General features: G+C 32.2%; 1 long non-coding RNA gene across 1 annotated transcript; it reads right to left on the reverse strand.

Annotated features, from left to right (window-relative positions):
* Positions 1–737: 737 nt before the first annotated feature.
* On the reverse strand, positions 738–3,334 carry LOC146918165 (uncharacterized). The gene is made up of 2 exons (XR_015016035.1): positions 2,306–3,334; positions 738–978 (listed from the first exon to the last, which is right to left on the reverse strand). It is a non-coding gene; the product is annotated as an uncharacterized LOC146918165 (long non-coding RNA).
* Between the last annotated feature and the right edge of the window lie 6,534 nt (positions 3,335–9,868).

Genomic DNA, 9,868 nt, shown 5'->3' on the forward strand with positions numbered 1-9,868 from the left:
GGCTTAGGGTGTGGACTAGCTTGTAATGGTATATGACTATATCAGGCGTGCCTTTTTTGAATATTTAGAAGTGGTATGGCTAAATCAAATGGGAATCAATGTATTTAAATTGAGCAGTGTACTATAAGGGAGTTAATTTGGCCAAAGATCCACAACTCGTTTGTGTGATTTATGTATTTAGTTGTATCAAAGGGACGTGCCATTTTGATAAATTGTCAGAACATAATGAAGGGTTCAAAACAATATTGAAAAACTAAAAGGGAATATACAAAACATGTGAAGCCTACTCAATTAAACATCTTACATGGTCACTTTCTAAAAATAATTCACCGAAAAGTTCAAAAATGACATTGACAAACAAAAAGAAAAGAATCTCACCGACTTTTCTGATTGTGCTCTCTACTTTTTGTCCTTTTAGTTCCGAATCTCACTAGTTCCTATAGATGTATATACCCGGTGTTTTCATTAGTTTCTATATATGTTATTCCTGAATTTGATGGTTTGAACCAATGTTGTCAAAATTGAGATTTTACTTAAGGTCGAAATGTCACGACCCAAAAACACTAATCGTGACCGGCGCACGAACTAGAACATTCTAGCCCGGCAAGCCTATTGATTCATCTTGACAAACTATAAAATAAAAACAATTCCAATTCGGTTTTCACTTTAAAAAAAATTTACTGAAATTTCGACAGAGTTTCCTCTGTAAATTCAACATTTCCAAGATATGAATCCTATTTTAAAAACCTGTTTCATCATTTAGTATCTCAAATAACATTTTTCTCATACTAGTATTACCATTAGAATCTCAAAGCGACATAACTAAATGTTTGTACAACTCAAACAAAACATTTGTAAACAACCAATAGCTGCAGATACATTAATCATTCAATTTATACACATAGGAAACCTACCAAAAGATTGACACTGATAGATCTTTAACCCTGCTAGAAGCTTTCTACACAATTGACTTTGAATCTGTAAAAATATAAGAAAAAGGGTAAGTCACAAGGACTTAGTGAGAGACAACAACCACTACCAACTAGAAGGGAAACACACAAGAGCACGATAGTTGCTTTTCTCAATTCTAATTTTAATTTACAAAGCTAGTACCCGTGTAAAAATATGATAAACTCACAATCAAGTGTACCGTGAAGATTCGGAAAACTTTGTAACTTTATCAAACCAAATAAGACTATATCAAAATTCAATGTCGTCAAGAGATGAAACCAAATCCACAACTTTAAATAAAATATAGAAATCGATTATAATGAAAAGAAATCGAGATAATCAAATCCAAATAGAAAATAAAAATCGAACTTAATGAAATGGAATCAAAGTAATCACTTCAAATAAAATATAAAATCATATTCAATTTCATAATACCAAAATAATCAACGTTAAATAAAGTATAGAAATCAAACTTTAGTGAAAATAATCAAATGGGTGAATCGAGAATTAGCTCCATCTCGTTGATAGCCCTCTCCTCCTAATGGTGGCCTTTCCATGGGGCGGCTCCATCTAACGGATAGCTCTTTTCTCTCGACTCAAAACAAGATGTAAAACATTTTCAATTAGGAAGTTTACCTCTCGTTGATAGCCCTCTCCTCCTAATGGCGGCCTTTCCATAGGGGCGGCTCCATCTAACGGAGTAACTCTACCTAATTGAAATCACATACTAGGTGCACCTAGATCGTCGTCATTATAACCGTAATTTTCAAAACCTCATTCTTAAAACACGTCTAAAACCATATTTTGAAACATAACGAAACTTATATCAAAATACATTCATCAAAACTCAATTATCATAAGTAAATCCAAATTCAAATTCAAATCCAAATCCAAATCGCGTACATATTAATATCAAATCCTTTCAAAACGCATATTTCAAAACCATATTTCACAACATATCAAAACAACTACGAAAATACAGAAAATCAAATCCTCCGTTTCAATTTCTTTACTTTTTAAAATCACAAGTAAAATCCAAATCCAAATGGAGCGCATATTAACATCGAAAATTCTCAAGAACATATATCTCAAAACCGTATTTCTCCATATCTCAAAACTCATGTCATATTATATGCAATCAAACCTCTATTTCAAATCATTCGCTCAATAAGTCATAGATAAATTCAAAAAGAGACCATAATCATATCGATGACTTTAAACATAACTATCATTGAGAAGAAAAATGTTCAAAGGGTGTGCTCCCCATTTTTATAAACACTTTAACATAGAACATTATCAAAATATCAATAATATTAATAGTAAAAATATGTGATAATGATCGTTATCAACTCACCTTAACATTTTCTGAAGTCTCCGCGCTGCTTGAGTCCTAGTTAAGCTCTCGGTGTGCTCCGTAAGCACTTTTATCCTAAACATCTTAATTGTAGCTTATGGCTTCTGCGTGTTCCGAATTCATTCCAAACTTTGATCAAAACTCTTATTAATCATAGGCGTTCAATTCTGCACCTTTCTAACTAGTCTAAATCCACAATTTAGCTCATTTCGCAAAAATCATTACAAAACCCGTAAGCCTTTTTCTGCAGCTTTTCCAGCAACATTGTCCAACTTCAAACGCGTTTTCCAAACTCGTTTCAAATCCGAATCATACAAAGTTTGTGTCCAAACTGTAGGGAATTAAATGAGGAATCCATAACTTTAACAATCACTTCATTCCAAGTTACACAACCAGATTTACGAATACAAAACCAGAACCCGCGCTTACTAACTTTCATGAAATTCAGCCATATGATTCCCACAATTTCAAACGTGCATTTCTAGTACCAAAATTACACATGTAGAAGCTTCTCATTCCTTCTTTATAACAGCACTAAACATATATGCATAACAGCCCATATAACCAAACACCTTAAATAACTCAATAACAACTTGTAGTTTCTACCAATTTCAACATCATTCCCATCTCTACTCCACTTATCCAAACATGTAGAATTGGTTCTTAATTAACTCATACAACAACTTCAACATATTATCATGATATATTTATCACAAAGCCAACATCACAACTAATTACTCACTTACAAGGACTGTGGCTTCAGCTTCAAGCACTTGCAAAAACCCTCAATTCAAGCTTGATAAAAAAAACTCCACAAATTGTGATGGTGATGGAGAATCAGCTGAAGGAGGAGAAAAGATGGGATAAACTTGTCAATTGAATTCTTATGTTACAAGGATAGAGGATTCATGCTTGTATGTTGATTTCAAAAGGTTAAAAATGAAGATGATGATTTGGGTGTAGGAGGGAGAGAGGACCGGTTTTTTTTTTTGGTAAGGAGAAGGGAAAGAGAATTCTCTAGAATGGTTTGGAAAAAAAATGAAGAAAATGGTTAAAAAAATAAAAATAAATGGTCCCCTCTTCTTTTTAAAAAAATCTTGAGTCCCAAATGACCAAAATGCCCTTCAAGGAAAAAGACACATTTACCCTCTATTAATACGTAACCATTAAATTCTTCGAGTTCATTGGAATAATAAGCGAGACATTTACAGACTAATGTCTCATTTCTCAATAAATAATTAACCCCTTTAACAATTATTTATCTTTTGACATGTAACTAATACGACAATTTATTACAAATTCAGCGGGATATTACACGAAAGAGAAGAGCAAAATCGACAATCGTAAAATCGCAACCAAAATCGAAGGATTTTACTCAACTACTTCTGTAGAATCGATATAAGAAATTGTAAAATCGCAATGAAAATCAATAGATTTTACAACAAAAAACTACTAAATATATGTTATAAATGGTATTATTGTGTCAGAAATGACTTGGTTTATAAGAAATAGTAAAATCGCAATCAAAATCGATGAATTTGAGTCGTTGAATGTGAAGAAGCTCGTAAAATCCTGGATTTTAGAATTTAAGTCGGAATTTTGACAACAATGGTTTAAGCAATATAACCTTGGTCTCCATAGACAAATTAATAATCCACCAATTCTAGGTGTACTTTGACTCCTTAAATAGTTCTTGTTTATGTTTATATGTTCGTTGTTAGGTTATTCAGATTGTTGGTGAGCTCTCTAGGAAAAGTAGTTGAATCACTTCAATGTTAAGAACAACGCCTCTGTAATTTTTAATTATTAATCAATATATATGAGGTATTCAAGCTTTGGAATATTTTAGTAATGCTAATGATGAATCATTGCACTCAGGTTATCCTTAATTTGAGTGGAGGTTTGAATGTTAAAAGATTATACAAGTAACTATTGTTTCAACAACCCATGTGCAAAGTATCATTTACATTTGGATTGTAATATCCCGCGTAATTTTAAATAAATTGTTGTATCAGTTACATGTCAGAACGGAAATAATTTTCAAAGGATTAATTACTTATTGAGAAAATCGACGATATTTGGTAAGTTTTTCGTATTACTATTCCAACGGACATGAGAAATTAAATGGTTACAAATTAGCGGAGGATAATTGTGTCTTTTCCTTTGAAGGACATTTTGGTAACTTGGGACTAGAGATTTTTTTAAGGAAGGGCAAAATGGTCAATTTTCTTTTTATACCCATTTAAGTGACAAAGACCAATTTTCTTCTTCATTCCCCATTTTTCCACATTTCTCTAGAACCATTCCTTTCCTCCCTCTCATTCTAGAAAATCGGTTTTTCTTTCTTTCACCCAAAGCTCATCAATTTCAACTAAATACTCAAATTAATCAACTTATATTTATGAAATCATGATCTCTAAACAATTTTAGCCATTTAACCATTTTGTTTTATTCCTCTCTCTTTCATACACTCTCTGCCGAGCTCACAATGTTCCTAAGGAAGTTGGAAAATTGATTTTTTTAGCTCACAATGGTGTTACTTGTGCCTTATGATGTGGTTTATGCTCTAAATTGGTGATTAAAACTAGAAGATGATGGAATCAAGGAATGAAGTTTGATTAGGGTTTCAAGGAGATGGCAAAAGTGGTGTGTTGCTGTTGGGACATTCACCTCAGTCAAAAGTGCTTTATTTGAGGTATAAGCTGTTTTGTAGAAAAACTACCATAATTGATCTTTTTGAACATAACATGTTAGGATTGCTGTAGGAATGGGTTAGGAGATGTGTATACATGTTTTCTTTAATTCTGGAAAAGTTGAGCAGAAATTTAATTGTTTAGAGGGCTTAAGCTGGTAGTTAAGCAGTTTTGAGAAAAATGCCTTAAATGACTAAGCTGTGGTTTAAGCTGCTATATAAGTGATTCATAGGGCTGATTATTCATGTTGGAACTGCTGTGGTAAAGGTTGGGTTGAAATTAATTTGATAGCAATCATAAGTTGGTAGATAAGCTGTTTTGGAAGTGCTTAAATAGCCAAACGGAAAACTTCTGGGGCAGGGACTGAAATGGTAATTTTTCTATATGCTGGTTGATGAGTTAGGAGTATGTACAAGTGGGTTGGACTGTTTCGGAAAAGTCAAGACCTATAAGTCGAGGCATAAGCTATTTTGGAAAATTGATTATGTAGTTTTGGAGATAGCAGAAGTTGCAGGCTGTTGATAAGATGCTTTGCAATTTTTTCCAAGAGTGATTCGAGGTGAGTTCCTTTAGTTAGAAAACTCACCTTTGGGTAGTAAATTATACAATTAGATTGCTAATGTGTGATTATGAATTATTAGAATAAGTTGACATTGTTATAGCATGATTATGTTGCCATATGAATGGTACATTTGAAATAGAATAAATATGAGTTAGTAGAATGACTATTTCGGAATTAGTTATCCTTATTAGTGTATTTTAAAATATCTTTTATGTTAATAAGTATGTTGATGTTAGTATAAATGTTGGAGGGAAATTAACAACGCAATTGATGCATATATACTTATAGAAATGATTTGAAAGAAAATTTGAAATGCAACCTATGAGTAATATGCTCACATTGAATTATAGAAAATCACTGAAAATGGAAATGAGGAAAAAAAATTGAAATGAGTAACATGCTCATAGAAAAAGAAAAGAAAATTTAGAAAAAACTCCGTTTTCTACAACGAGAGATAATGTAGCCTATGACGTACGGGTCATAGTAATGATATTTTATCCGTTTGCTACAACGAGAGATAATGTAGCCTATGACGTACGGGTCATAGTAATGATATTTTATCCGTTTGCTACGACGAGAGATAATGTAGCCTATGACGTACGGGTCATAGTAATGATATTTTATCCGTTTGCTACAACGAGAGATAATGTAGCCTATGACGTATGGGTCATAGTAAACCGTTTGCTACAACGAGAGATAATGTAGCCTATGAGGTACGGCTCATAGTAACGAATGAAATGTATAATTAAAGATATGAAATTTTAAATCAAGAATTATTTAAATAATATTTGAAAGAGAAAAAAATATAAAATTATGGAACCAAGGAAAAATTCTAAGGACCCTCCAACACGAATACTAACATAGCATACGCATGTTAACATGAAAAACATGTTTAGAATGAATTAGTTACGAAACAATATATTTTGCCAATCCTTGGAAATGAGAAATTTTAATTATGGAACTTCGGCTTAGTTAGCCGAAATTAGTTATTATCGGAAAAGGATCAGAGACATACTCAGATAAGTATGTCAAAATAGAAGTTGTATCAGAATACGATATCTTGGATATGATTGTGATTATTGATATGATTGTGGTGATTATGCTTATGATTAAAGTTATGAGTATGATTATGTTTATTATTTTATACAAATAGTATTTCTGACAGCGATTTTAGTTATCCCCTGATCGCTCAGTTATGTATAATGAAATTGTAATAACCCGAGATGGGTTAAGTTTAGAAACAGATGGCGATCCTAGGTTCCCGAGGTTGCCTACAGCCTAGGATAGGTGGAACTCACTGAGACATCTTGTCTCACCCCAATCCCTTTTATTTATTTCAGATGTACGAATTGTTATACGACAGAGTGGTACTTGAGAAGGAGCAAAAGTAGCTGGACCATATAAAGTACACGTCAGTGGTAATATTTCTGAGTTAACAGGTGAGAAGTTCTATGAATTGTTCAGAGAGTTTTTATTTATTGTAATTTTAATGTACCCGATGCCGAGTTTAACACTCATGCTAGATATCCTAGGTAATTTTCTAGTAGGGGTGTTTCATGGATTTACATTTGGCTTGAGTTCATTGTCATTTGCTCATGATTTGGCCAATTAAATTGGTTGCTTGAATTGAATTTTGAGAGTATCAACTATATTAATTTGGATTTCACGCTTAATTTTTGATTATATAATTTGACTTGATATATAGGGTTTCTATGTGCTATACTTTTTTTTTGGCCGATTGGTTTTGTCCTATATTAAGTTAAAATTCATTGCTCAAGATGTATGTCATGGTTTTATTAGTTTTAATTCTAGATAAATTAATTGCTAATTTATAATGCATGTGAGATACTAACAGCACCATTTGGTTTAACTAACGAAAATGGCATTGATGATAATTCTTATAACAATTCCTTGCACAATTGTACAAGTCCACCATTTCAATATCTTCATGGAAGCATTCAATTGATAAGAACAAAACAGTTGATCCAATCTGTTTTTTGGTGTTTACTTTTCGGTTCTCATGGAAAATGAGCCCAGTATTCTTGACTTTGGTCAGAAGGTAAGAAAAGTCGGACCAATAATTGTTTCACTTATGGTTTACTGTTGATTCAATTTGAGGGACAAATGCTTCATGTTGTCACAAACTCTCACTTGTCAAATAATTTCTGCAACTACTGCACTCAAGCAGGTTTTCAATTAGATTATGTTGGAATAATAGTCTCCCTCACCCTCTTCAATTGTTCATCAGTGGCAACTAAAGAATTATTTAATCTTCATACGCGGAAAAACCATCTACCATATTGTAATGATGGTTTCCCATTTTATAACTTCTTTTTTTTTTAATGATAAATGTTAGTGATCAATTTATTTTCAATTTTGTAACTGCAGTAACAATTTAATGAAGATTGTTCACCAACAACTCTGAAATATTCATTTGATAATTACGTTCAGTCATTTATCTCATGATTATTTGATTGATGATCAAAGTTTCTTATTCATAACAGAAAGCTAATTATGTTTCCATGCAGTCCTACCTAGGAGCTACATCCTACCACGTAAGAAACATCTCCAATAATAACCAATTTTTTGTTTGTGTTTGTAAAGCTCCTTTGTTCAAAGGGTAGATAACACATTCGTAGTGGGCATTCAAGATATATCCTATACTCTTATTGTTGAGGTGGGGAATGTGAAAGAATTCGCCAAGAAAAAAACATGCACAAATCTTCAATCTATTGTAGCTCATAATAATATCATTCGTACGTGTGGCTTTAAAGATAAGAGGTACTCCTACTAATGTAGGTTAGTAGCTAAAAATGAGAACATAGTGAAAGGTTCTAGAAAAGAGAAGAGAACAAATAATACAACATCACGTAGTGTATCTGTCAAGCTTCATTCTTGGGTTCATTATCAACTAATACATCCAAATATTAATTAATGTAAGCTTGGGTTACATTATTCAGGCTTCATTATTGAATACATATACGTATGCAAATCCTATATATGGTAGCCAATGAACAATTTGTGTTTAAGATTCAGCAACCAGTGTATGAAGCATAGGAAATTCTAAATTCCTCAAATTCGATTAAAATTGATTCAAACAGAAAAGGCACATTCGTCACGGGATATAAGAAATCAATCTATAAAATGGGTTTAGGGATGAAATATTACTGTAATATCAACAAACATTCCCCACATCGAACGTTTGTACATGATAGATAGGAAGATATACCTATATAACATTGGCAAAGACCTCTTATCATCACTCAAATTAGATTTCTCTTGCTTGCTTTCAGTGATATTTATATATCACTAGTCATTGTTCGGGCTTCTTGCTTTTGGAGATTACAAGTGAAAGCATTTTTTAATGATTTTCATTTATCGTAATCGCCAGGGCAAGAATTTCCAATAATGACAATAAATAAAAACATACTTAAAATTATTAAAAACAAAAACTTTTACTTGTCTTTTTGTCAAAGTAATCTATCTCAAATGTCTTTCTTATAGATATAACAAATTGATAGTATTAATAAATGATATATTTAACAAATTGATGAGTGCTGTGAAAAAGTAAGTGTTAATTCTAAAAGAAGTGATAGAGATCCTAGGAAATTTTAAAGAGTTGAACGCAGGTGAGCTACCAAACGATTTACTTGCTATGAGGGATAAATGACGTCAAATGCACAATGTTGATGATAAATTTCGGAGAGTTAAACATTTTAAATGTGGCAGTCATCTATGAATATCATGTAGATGAAGCTCTTTCTCATAATCAGAACTCGGGATCGAGTTTTTTAGAGGTGGATGAGACTGATGTAGGAGGGTTGTCTGTACGAATTGAAGACGAAGTTGCGCATAAGAAAGGTTCGACACGAATAGTGCAGGTTTGACACCACCCAGTGTTAGAATGACTACTTAATAGATTTTATTAATTCAGCCCAATTTTAATAATTTACTCCCTCCGTTCAAAATAAGTGTCGCTTTAGCCAATTGCACACATATTAAGGAATGAAATAATGTTGTCCAAAAATATGATACTTTTACTAAAATAGCCTCGCTAGTTATTGGTGCATTTGTCATCATTATAAATTAAAGTACAAAATGATACTTTGGAAGTAGTGTGGATAATAATAATTAAGGGTACTATTGTAAAAAAGTAATTAATAATACATTGGAAAGTGAGAATGACATTCATTTTAAAACAAATTATTTTTGCTAAAGCGACACTCATTTTGAAACGGAGGAATTATGTTTTATTTTATCTTTTGGATTTTCGGCCCATTAGGGTTTCTTAGTATTTAGACAACTTTT

The sequence above is a fragment of the Medicago sativa genome, chromosome 6 (genome assembly GCF_051527215.1).
Source record: "Medicago sativa cultivar Bolivia chromosome 6, Bolivia_mono, whole genome shotgun sequence".
In the NCBI taxonomy this organism is placed as follows: domain Eukaryota; kingdom Viridiplantae; phylum Streptophyta; class Magnoliopsida; order Fabales; family Fabaceae; genus Medicago; species Medicago sativa.